Source organism: Rhagoletis zephyria, unplaced genomic scaffold, assembly GCF_001687245.7.
Source record: "Rhagoletis zephyria isolate East Lansing unplaced genomic scaffold, Rhagoletis_zephyria_1.1 Rzeph_scaffold_04909, whole genome shotgun sequence".
Lineage (NCBI taxonomy): Eukaryota > Metazoa > Arthropoda > Insecta > Diptera > Tephritidae > Rhagoletis > Rhagoletis zephyria.
In genome coordinates, this window is record NW_016161992.1 from 37,115 (window position 1) to 46,518 (window position 9,404).

Below are 9,404 nucleotides of genomic sequence, written 5' to 3' on the forward strand. Positions count from 1 at the left end.
CTCAGTATTTGTATTTTTTTTATTATGACACAATTGAAGAAAATGAGCGATATGTATGGGGCTGTTTTTTAACAAGACATCGACACCATGGAAAAGAAATATCATACCCATTCTAAACACACATTTTGACGAGTTTTTATTTTTTATTTTTTTATAACTTAATTTGAATTGGCTATTTTAATAAAAATATAGTTCATTCTATAACAAAAACCTTATATCTCCATAAATTCCAGTCTCAAACAAAAAAAAATAATTAATAATATTTCATAGAAAAATCGAATTTTTTATATTGCATTTTTTTTATTCGATCCCAGGTCCGAGCAACATGTGACACCAGAAAAGTTTTTTCATTAGTTCTAATAAGTTGACGGCATATGTTGGAATATTAAAAAATTAACATTGTTAGGGCCGAATTCACAGTGCAAAATTAACCACTGTCAGGGGTTTAACTATCGATTCCTTGTTCACAAGGGTTCAAGCCCGTGTGCCCATTCAAGAATTATTTCTAAAACCAAACTACGCTAGATAAATTTTATTACCAACTCATCACTTTTGGCTTGAGGGAAAATATGGGACTTCACTCAATATTTTTTGTGATCACAAAAGTAAACGCTTAGGTCTAAAATACTATAAAAACACACAGAAGTTTTACAAACACCTATATGTATAAGTACAAAAATACCCAGGTAATTAAAGTAAGCAATTACTTTAAATCAATTATAGCGCGTATTCTTTTTCAGCACAGAGAAACTTCATAAAAAAAAAAATTGTTAAAACTCAGGCACACACATTAATTAATAAATATTCTTAGAAATTTGTATGTGCTAAATCTGTTTAACATTTCAGAATTTCCCAACTTCTGAAACCACATATGTTTAATTATCACAATATTTTTATATTCTACAATGATATGGAGATATGGTGATCTCTGAAATAGCAACTAAAACTTACACTATTTGTAAAGTTTTGTCAAAAATTTTTCTCTAAAAACAGTCACAGGATCAATAAAATTGAGGAATATAAATTGTTATTAAGCCAAAAAATAACAAAAAAAAAACAAATTTTGTTTAGCCGTTAGTTTTTTGTAAGAACCTAAAAAAAACTGCTCACTAGTTCCACTTTCAAAGGGCTGTTTCCAGCTTTCAAGAAATACAAAAATTCATATAAAACACCGCACAAGAAAAAATTACAAATATTTCTTGTAATTTTTCTTGAGAGCTGGATTCAAGCTTAACGTACTTCAAAGAACGGGAAGGTTCTCAATTCATCGAACTATACATTTTTTAATGTTACCGGACAACTTTAGACGTGAACCGCTTTTGATATTTTTTTTAGTTCCGATCAGTAGATCATTAAGAAATTAGCGATCTTGGTATTATGCCTTAGCCAACATAACGATCATTTGCCGCAGCATAAATTGAAATTCTCGCTTTTTCCCCTGCAACGAACTGATTTGTTTAACATGGCGTTGTTCTAGGAAGCAGTCATTTATCCGACTCTGCATTCGATTTCAATTACTTTAAAATGCATTTAAGCCAAAATCATTAATTTTCTTTTGAATACGCTTTCGTTCTGCACTTCACAGATGCTGTTTCATACTTCCTAGATACAAATTTTTTCCTTGACTAAAAAGAGTATCAAAATTGAGAAAATTTACTCACTGCATTTATTTCAAAGTATTCTTTCAATTAATTGATTTAAAAAAAAAACGCCTTCTTACGTCAGGGTGTGTACATACATACATATATATGTATATGAACCTACACACATGCACAGATACGTCTTTTTAAATTATCCGTAGCATCTAATATCTCATTTACCGCATTTGATATACATATAAACACATATGAGGAAAGGTGAAAGGTGCAACTAAAAATATGCAGTTAATTCGAAGTCAACTAACCTACTGACTGCTGATTTAACTTACAGTCATAAATTGCATACATAGGAAAATCAAATAACAACCAAAGTTAAAGAGGGAGAGCCAAAATCAAAAAAAAAACAGGTATTAAGTAAAAGAGAATTTAATTTGAAATTAAGTTTTAGTGCATACTTTAAAAGCTTATTCGTAAGAAATTTGTTGGAGGAAAATAAAACATTAATTCGGAATTTGCTATGGTTCGATAAGCTCGTAGATATTGTAATATCTATGTACATACATAAATGCTTACTCATGTACTACATACATACATATGTATGTAGAAAGTATGCATGTAGAGTGAAACCCCCTTAAGTGCATCCCGCTTAGCTAACCAGCTTAAGCAACACACATATTTTTTTTTTTATTATAATAAATCAAATATCTCGTTTATAAAGGAAATTCATTTAGAAAAGTAAAAGAAATCTGATGTATTATGGAACGAATTTCCGTCATCCCTTGTCAAATTTGGTTTGGAGACAAACCGGTTTGACAAGGGATGACGGAAATTCGTTCCATAATACATCATACACCCACCCTGTCGGAAACAACAACAACCAAAAAGGAAATAAAAGAAATCTATTTGTTTTACCCTTCATATTGAGAGTATACTGTAAACGAGAAATTAATTTTAAGCACAGTTAGATTTAACCGTGCACTGAAAAACTGGCCCTAAATACAAAAAACACAATAACTCAGCGACTAAAGCACTTAATCGTTAGCGCGGAGGCCAGCACAAAAAGTTTTTGATCGATTTGGTTGAAATATTGACCAAATGTAGAGCTAAATTTTTTTGGGGAAGCTAAATTTAAGGCATATTCAACAAGGTAGAAATTATGTCGACCGTACTCCTTTTTGGACAGTGACTGAAATGCTAACGTAGAACGAAATATTTGAAATTTTTTTGACAATTTTTTTTAATACATTTTTTTTGTGTGTTTTTTTTTTAATACTACAGTCTCTAAAGCCAAAGAGGTTTTTGCAGTTTTAAAGGGGTAGTTAATAGAGTTCTTTTACCACTTTTGTTAGTCTCACACTAGAATACGAATCTATTGTTTGGAATCGTCGCAATCAAGTTCATTCAGACAGGATTTTATCAATTCAAAAACAATTCTTACAATCCCTAGGCGCCTAAAGCTAATTAATTTGCCGACATTTGCAAGTCATTAAAAATGCTAGGTATAATAATTGTGTAAAATTAATGACAGCCTTGATTTATAGCCCGCCTCTTCTGGCTAAAGCAATCGTTAACGTTCCCTTTCGAATATCAATACACTTTCGACCTGCGTTTTTAAAGCCACGCAAAACTAATTTTGAATTAAACGACGCATTCCATTGTTTGTGTCAAGATTTTAACTCTCATTCCAGCGCGTTTGAGATATATCGGACTCGATTTTTACTGTAAAGAATGCCTTACATTCCTCTATCATAAAATGAAGTAATAAGTAAATGAAGTAGTATTCCCGGAGTCTTGCAAAGCCTTTGTACGAAGCACGGATTGCACGATGGAAGCCGGTTTTCTTAAAGGACAGCTTTGCAAACCTGTCCGTGCACCGTGCTAGGGCTTTGCAAGTCTGCGAGAACACCCCCTAGGTTTTTCGCAAATCTAATAGCTGAATAGATTTAGATCTCGACCCCAGCTTCTGCATTTCATGAAATGGAACCAAAAAAACAAAAGCACCAAAAAATTCTGGGTTGGAGTAGAGTTAAAGCATTGGGCTTAGTTATAATTAAAATAATCAAATAAAGTACCTAAATAAAATTGCCGAAAAAACAATTGAGTGTTTGGGAAGAGTATTAGAAACACTGAGATTTGCATTTTTTATTATTTTTCGCTTGCACGTATAAGAAGAAATTTGTCATTTGGCATTTCAAACATTAAGCCCCTTTAGTCTTTTTTTTCGCACATGCCAATAAAAATTTATAATTTTCGGGCTACGAAAGATATTGCACCGCTTAACCCTTTGTCTACGGCGAAAAAAACTAGCACTGCCTACCGTTCGGGTATGTTGGACCGCTATGTAAGTAACACTGTGGGTCCAAAGGATCCAGACTTGTAGTTCCCGCTAGATTTGCAATTGCAATACCAATTATTAAAAAGAATTAACATTATCAAAAAGTATAGACTACATAAAAATAAGCAAAGTAAAGGAGCTACAGAGATCAAAAGCATCAGACATTGATGTGGGAACACAATATAACCTCGCCGGTAGACAAGGGGGTAAGCATATGGTCAAAAATGTTGTAAGACTTTAAACGAAGATCTTTGGTTTTGTTACATTTGATATACATATATAATAACATAATATGTTCCTGAATTCCAAATACACCAAATATATAAATATGGTGATATATACACTTATTACAAAAGCTCCAAAAATTTAAAAATCAGCTGGTTGGTGAGTACCTTAACTCTTCTACAATGATTGGGCCCAAATGACCCTAATTTCAAGAAAAAAATATTTTATTACATAGTTAACTAATTCCAATCAAGCTTTGACATAATATATTCATTAATATCATCACGGGCTATAGTTCTCGGGCGAATTACAAATATTTTTTTTTACTTTCTTTGCAGAAAAGTGAAATACTTTCTTCATATTATATAGGCTTTTTAATTTTAATGTCTCAAATACACATATGTATATCTGGGATACTTAGTCTTTACCTAGTTGAACTTGCAAACCAGGTGATGAATTTGCAAAACTTTCTTGGAACGAAATGAGACAAAGTATACCATTGTTTTTGGCCATAAGAAGATATTTAAATACATGTGTTGGCTGCAACCAAAGACTTGTACAAATAGACAAAGTACAAATATATTGGAAATTCATAATTTAATAAAACAATTACTGAATTTAAATTAAAATAATGGGTTTCTGCCTCAAAACTGATTAGCTACTAACATTGTAGCAAGGGGTAAATTCGAAACAAACAGAAGTGTTAAAAGTTTGCATTTTCGAGTGGAGCTTTAAACCGGGTTTTACTGCAAGTACATATATTAACTTTGTTAGTTTAGAAAATTACATAAGCTTTGTATGTTGGAAAGCATTTTTCGCGCATTGCTCATATTTATTTAGCCAGAGCAATGCAGTTTTTGATACCACTACGCTAAGCTTGCACTGTTATAATATTATTATTTTTTTTCTTAAATAAAGCACAACCAACATAATATTAATAACTCTTTTAATCGCAACATTTGTTTTCGCCTTTAATTGTTATTTATGGATTTGGCTTTCTACTCGTCGTTTCCTTTTACGAATTTTTTTCGCACAAACTCAATTCAATCGAAAGCTATGTAGTACCTATTTAAGGTGAGGGCCGAGGGGAAGTGGAGCCGATTTGCGGCCTGAAGTGTTCAAATGTAGTTACTTGGAGGGGATTTCTTCATTTCTGGTTTCACGTAAATTCAACGATTTAAATGATTAATTGGATGTTTATAGACTTTTATTTTATTTTTAACATTTTCGCAATTTAGTTTTATTTAAACTTTTTTTATAAACCTTAACTCAAGTGTAACCTTGAAGTAAGCACCAAATCATTGGCAGATAGTATATCTCAACTGGACTTTCATATTGAGATAAAGGGTTAAGAGATGAGGGGGTGCAGGTAACTTTATACATACTACATATATAATGGCAAATTTTTTGTTTGCGAAAATCTACTTGCATACTCGTATGTATGTACATACTAATATACTTTTCTAACTGTAATACATACACCAACGCACAGCGATTTGCACAAGCACGAAAAAATTCGGGCACAAACGAAAACGACAGCGTTTCAAGTGACGAAATGACGCTACGACCAAATGACGATGCCGAAAACAATACACAACGGATACGAGAAATTTGCCAACTATGTACTACACTCGGTTTGGTTGGCGAATGATGATGGCTTACAATTGAAATTGCGTTGACTATGGACCGTCACGAAATGTACAAGAAAAAATTTTGTTGTAGCATTAAAAGACGAAGTCACCAAATCCGGCTGCTCTGTACCGTTTTTTGGGCGAAGTTTAAGCGTACGATTTTGCTTGATCCAAAAAAAAAAAAAACGCGCACTAAGTATTTCACTTTAACACTTTTTTTTTCACAGACTACTATTTATTTTGTGCAAACACTTTTGTTAATTAGATATCAAACTTGCAATTATTTGCACATATACAACAATTATTTCGCTTTTTTCATAGCTCTGTACAAGCGAGCCGAACACCGAAGGCGAGGTTAGCGTGCGACTTGTGCGAAAGATGCGATTGGACGACAACACGAAATATACGCGACAAATCGTCAACAAACGAACCGTTCGTAAACACGCTCCAACTAAAACTGAACCGACTGCCGATTGACTCCAATACTTTGGGCTGCGGGCGCTCCATCAGCCATCAGCTAACTCCAATAGTAGTAGCGAAGGCACATTTTCACCAACGTACAATGCTGAACGATGCTCACATTTTGGAGTAAGTAGTAGTGAGCGAGTAAATGTGCGCTGGGTGAGTAAAGCTGATGCCACATAAAACTTTTGCTTCGCTTTACGTGACAGATTCGCTTTGACAGATAAGATGAATTGTATGAAAATGCACAAAGCATGCCACATAAATCGTCGAAGCTGCAGCGCGAAGCGAAAAGATGGCCAACTCCCATCTTTTTGCGCGCTTTGACAATCAGCCAGTTTAATATTTATTTTGTTTCGTCCAAATTCGAGTTTTCATGCAGAAACATAAAACTTAATTACATTGCTGATAATTTTAAAGCAAAATATATGAAATCCACAGCAACTTTGACTAGTAAAAAAGCGGTACAAAATTGTTTTCTTGGCGTTCATTGTGGCATACCTTTTGCGTTTGGCGCTTTGCTGGCAAAGTTATAAATGTCACGCAAAGCTACAAAGTTTTATCTGGCATCAGCTTAACACTGAGAAGTCGAAGTCGAAACAATTAACAGCAGTAACTGTAGCCCCAACGAAGGTATGTATATAGATGTACGCACATTCATATGTATATCTGCAAATGTGTATATACGTTTGTTTGCCTTAGCATAGTCACGACGACCTCGCCGGCTCCAACGTTGTTGAAATTCATATGCACAAGTACATACATACGTACAAACACACACCTTCTCCCCTCCCTCCACACACACAAATGTGTACAACTAACATTCGTGACTTTGTCGGTAATTTAATGTTTGATCATCGGTGAGTGGGGTTTTTTAAAATATGAAAAAGCAATAATGAGCACTGAAATATGAAACACAAAGCAAATGATTGCAAGATAATTTAGTGTTGTTGTAGCGCTGCTACTTGATAAGTGTGATTAAATTGAGTTGAGATTTGATTTCTAATGTTGACGAAGGAGAAAAATGTCAGAATGAAGAGATATGGCTGAGTGTGAATTGCTCACATACATTGTATATATTGTGTACATAGATACATATGTATGTATTTTGCAAATTAAAAATAAATTGAAACCTTTTCACGCTGTTGTCAAATCCGAATACTAACACGAATCTTCGCTATAATTGAAACAAAAAATAGTAAACAGCAAGTACATTTAACAGCAACAACTTCGTACTCGCGAAAAGGCAAACCATCAACAGGCAACTAACAGCATTCAACAATGTTAACAGCGCAATGTAAATAAGAGTTATGTTATAGAGCTGCACTTCCGGAAAGCTGTTAAAAGCGCTGTTAATGTAGACTGTTAAACATATGATATGTTACATACGCGCGCTCTTTTCACTGCTTCGTACAACTATAGCAACTTTTCAACAATCAACAACTGAAGATGCGCTCAATGCCTGCACTCTTAATTAATGCATTCATTCGCCTTGCATCGGCGACTTTTCTACAATGCAGCATTTGTTTTTGCATTAACATAGTAGATATGCTGTTACTCACGCCCTGTTAACCACAATTGCTCCACACTCACTCCTATTTCACTTCCGCTGTTTTCTTTAACATTTGATACCCATGCCGCAACAAATGTTGCTAAACAAGTTTTGATGCCGGAAAGAAAAGTCAACACTTCCGGCTTTATTGTTGAACTGTACCAGTGGGTTGTTATTGTTGCTGTGTTATCCAATTTGGAGTTGAAAAAATGTATAAACTAAGAGCTGGCATGTGTAGATATTTGCGCTCTTAATCGGGAATTTAAGAGCCTAGTGGAGTTCAAGCAGTAAAACGATTTATGCATTTTATTTTGCATACAAAACAATTTTGTTGAGAAATGTGACAACTGGGAGCGGCAGGTAGTAGAGATGCAACAAGCGTTTCTGTTACTGGCAAACTGGTTTTTTTTTTATCTATTACATCGGTTGAGAAAATGTTTAGGAAGATTAGGTAATTTGCCTTCGAGCAGATTGAGTCATTTGTTGAGATAGTGTGGAGGAGTAAAGAATTTGTGTAGGGGAAAGATATTAAACAGGTATCTATATATATTTTTTTTTTAGGAATTAGCGCAATTAATGATATTAACATAGTATATCTGTACGGAACAGAAATATCCATGGAGGGCGACTTAAAACCAAATTATGTTAAACGTACATTAGGGTGGTCCAAGCAAAGTAAAGTCGGGATTTTAACGCTCTCACCCCTAAGATTGTTTTATAATGAAAATAAATAAACCTCTGTTGCAATTGTTAAACATGTCATATGTTGTATGCAGAAAAAATTTTCGTTAAAGAAAACCAGCGATGGATACAATTTTTTCGTCATATTTTTGAGAAATAATATTTAATCACTGCCTTATTTTTACCGGAATAAAACCAGATTTGCAGCTAATGAACAAGGCGTATTTTATAACCTTTCCCAACAAAATTTTAACAACTGCATTCGACACAACCAACGACCACTGGTTCTTATATAATTTATTTCGAAGAATCAGAATCTATCCTTCATGTATTCAATTGGCTGTAGGTTTTCAGATATTGGGAATTCAAAGTGACAAAAACGGAATTTTGTAATTTTTTCACTTCTGCAGAAAGACATAAAAGTGAAATATAATCTTTCGGCCAGTATAAAATAAAAGCTTAAATATAGACCTTCTAGCTTCAAGCAAGAAGAAAGATTCCTAAAGCATATAGCTTTAAAATTTGTTTTTAAAAACAGCAAATTTATTTAATTTTATTCTATTGAATTCAATAAAATTTTATATAAGTTTCGTTTTAGGAGCTCAATTTACTTGTAAAATATTTAAAAAATGCGTGAATAATTAAAGACATGTAAGTAAATATGTTGAAATTTTTGTAAATTTTGGTAACCCACTCCGATATAGTCATTCGAGAAGAATATATTCGGCCTTTTATAATATAATAGCCATAATTTTTATTTAAAAAGCATGTCTTTGTTCCTAATTTTTGCTGAACATATACTTTTTTTTTTCTTTGAAGTAAAGCGTAAATGCTGTTCAAAATATTCCATTTTGCGTCCCTGTTCTACTAGAAAAGTTCAAAAAATAAAAAAAATGCTTTTAAAAGTCACATTCCTAATC

The 9,404-nt window shown here is 33.3% G+C and overlaps 1 long non-coding RNA gene across 1 annotated transcript in view; it reads right to left on the reverse strand.

Annotated features, from left to right (window-relative positions):
* LOC108371354 (uncharacterized) overlaps window positions 1-6,181 on the reverse strand; it is a 36,421-nt gene extending 30,240 nt beyond the window's left edge. The window contains exon 1 of the long non-coding RNA XR_001848741.1: window positions 5,639-6,181. This is a non-coding gene — a long non-coding RNA (uncharacterized LOC108371354). The remainder of the gene's footprint in view (window positions 1-5,638) is intronic.
* Between the last annotated feature and the right edge of the window lie 3,223 nt (window positions 6,182-9,404).